Below are 2,096 nucleotides of genomic sequence, written 5' to 3'. Positions count from 1 at the left end.
TGAAGAGTGATCAGTCTAATGGTCGTATGATTAACTTCAAAGATGGATGCCGTTCTTATGACCCAGAGTAAGTTCTTAAAACAGATGACTCACTGCTACAGCTGTTACACAGATACAAATTTGGTCATCCATCATTTACAGTCTTTTGCATCTGGTTTTCATGATGATCAATCTTGACAGAACACAACATCTTTAACTAATTGTTGTATTTGTGTTAATGGTACAGACACAATGTGAGATGATTCTTCATGATTCCTACACAGAGAGGACCAGGAGAGCTCAGAGGTTCCCAGAAGTCAGTCTGCCCAGCAGCATCAAACACACCTGGACTCCATATTTATGGTCTGTACACGTACAACTACGTTTACATCTATTCTGTTCACAATCATCTCCATGCTGCACTTTGTAGACCAGTGGATTGTCAGTCTGTCCAACATGGATCTGATGTTTGGTTCCATGGTTTTAGTTTGTGTCATTCATAGAATATTCTGTTCCAGCTGCTGGAGGAGAACATCGTCACTTTTGTGAAGAACGAGCTGAAGAAGATCCAGAAGGTTGTGAGTTCAGATTACCCAGAATGCTTAGAGAGTCAGAGGGAGGATGACTAGGTGCTGGATGGTGAGGATGAAGAGCAGAGGATGAGCAGCAGAGAGGCATTTGTGAAGATCACACTGCACTTCCTGAGGAGAATGAAGCAGGAGCAGCTGGCTGACTGTCTTCAGAGCAGTAGGAGGATTTCTCTAAAGATTTAACATGCTGGATAAATGGGACGTTTACTAATATCTCAAGAGATGGACCAACATATATTCATAGAGTCATTCTTTAAGGAAATTACATGTTGAAATCTATTCTTTGACTCATTGATCTTCTTTGTTGTGTGTTCATTCAGGACTTCTTGCTGCAGTTTGTCAGCGTGAACTCAAATCTAACCTGAAGAAGAAGTTCCAGTGTGTGTTTGAGGGGATCGCTAAAGCAGGAAACCCAACCCTTCTGAATCAGATCTACACAGAGCTCTACATCACAGAGGGAGGGATCGCGGAGGTCAATGATGAACATGAGGTCAGACACATTGAAAAAGCATCCAGGAAACAACACAGACCAGAAACAACCATCAGACAAGAAGACATCTTTAAAGCCTCGCCTGGAAGAGAGGAACCAATCAGAACAGTGATGACAAAGGGAGTGGCTGGCATTGGAAAAACAGTTTTAACACAGAAGTTCACTCTGGACTGGGCTGAAGACAAAGCCAACCAGGACATACAGTTCACATTTCCATTCACTTTCAGATAGCTGAATGTGCTGAAAGAGAAACAGTACAGCTTGGTGGAACTTGTTCATCACTTCTTCAGTGAAACCAAAGAAGCAGGAATCTACAGGTTTGAAGAGTTCCTGGTTCTGTTCATCTTTGACGGTCTGGATGAGTGTCGACTTCCTCTGGACTTCTACAACAATGAGATCTTTACTGATGTTACAGAGTCCACCTCAGTGGATGTGCTGCTGACAAACCTCATCAGGGGGAAACTGCTTCCCTCTGCTCGCCTCTGGATAACCACACGACCTGTAGCAGCCAATCAGATCCCTCCTGAGTGTGTTGACATGGTGACAGAGGTCAGAGGGTTCACTGACCCACAGAAGGAGGAGTACTTCAGGAAGAGATTCAGAGATGAAGAGCAGGCCAGCAGGATCATCTCCCACATTAAGACCTCACGAAGCCTCCACATCATGTGCCACCTCCCAGTCTTCTGCTGGATCACTGCTACAGTTCTGGAGGATGTGTTGAAGACCAGAGAGGAAGGAGAGCTGCCCAAGACTGTCCATCAGCCAATGTGAGACTCGAACCCACGATGCCTGGCTTTCAAGGCCAGACAACAAAACAATCCACAGAGGGCAATGAACAACATTGAGCAAACACGTAAAAGCAAAGCATTAAAGATATAATCCAAGACTGTGTCAGTTTTAATGCAGTGGAAGAGGCGTTAAAACACAGTTAGCAGAGGATGGTTTCAATCCATCGACCTCTGGGTTATGGGCCCAGCACACTTCCGCTGCGCCAATCTCTTTTTATCACCCAAGATGGGTCTTGAACCCATAATTGA

The 2,096-nt window shown here is 44.6% G+C and overlaps 1 pseudogene; it reads left to right on the top strand.

The window, feature by feature from the left end:
- The window catches only part of LOC116380038 (NACHT, LRR and PYD domains-containing protein 3-like), a 2,895-nt pseudogene extending 808 nt beyond the window's left edge, over nucleotides 1–2,087 (top strand).
- Nucleotides 2,088–2,096: the final 9 nt, after the last annotated feature.

Source organism: Anarrhichthys ocellatus, unplaced genomic scaffold (assembly GCF_004355925.1).
Source record: "Anarrhichthys ocellatus isolate YVR2014 unplaced genomic scaffold, GSC_Weel_1.0 scaffold5914, whole genome shotgun sequence".
NCBI lineage: Eukaryota > Metazoa > Chordata > Actinopteri > Perciformes > Anarhichadidae > Anarrhichthys > Anarrhichthys ocellatus.
Note: the sequence above shows the minus strand (reverse complement) of the source record. Positions and strands in the feature narration are given on the sequence as shown.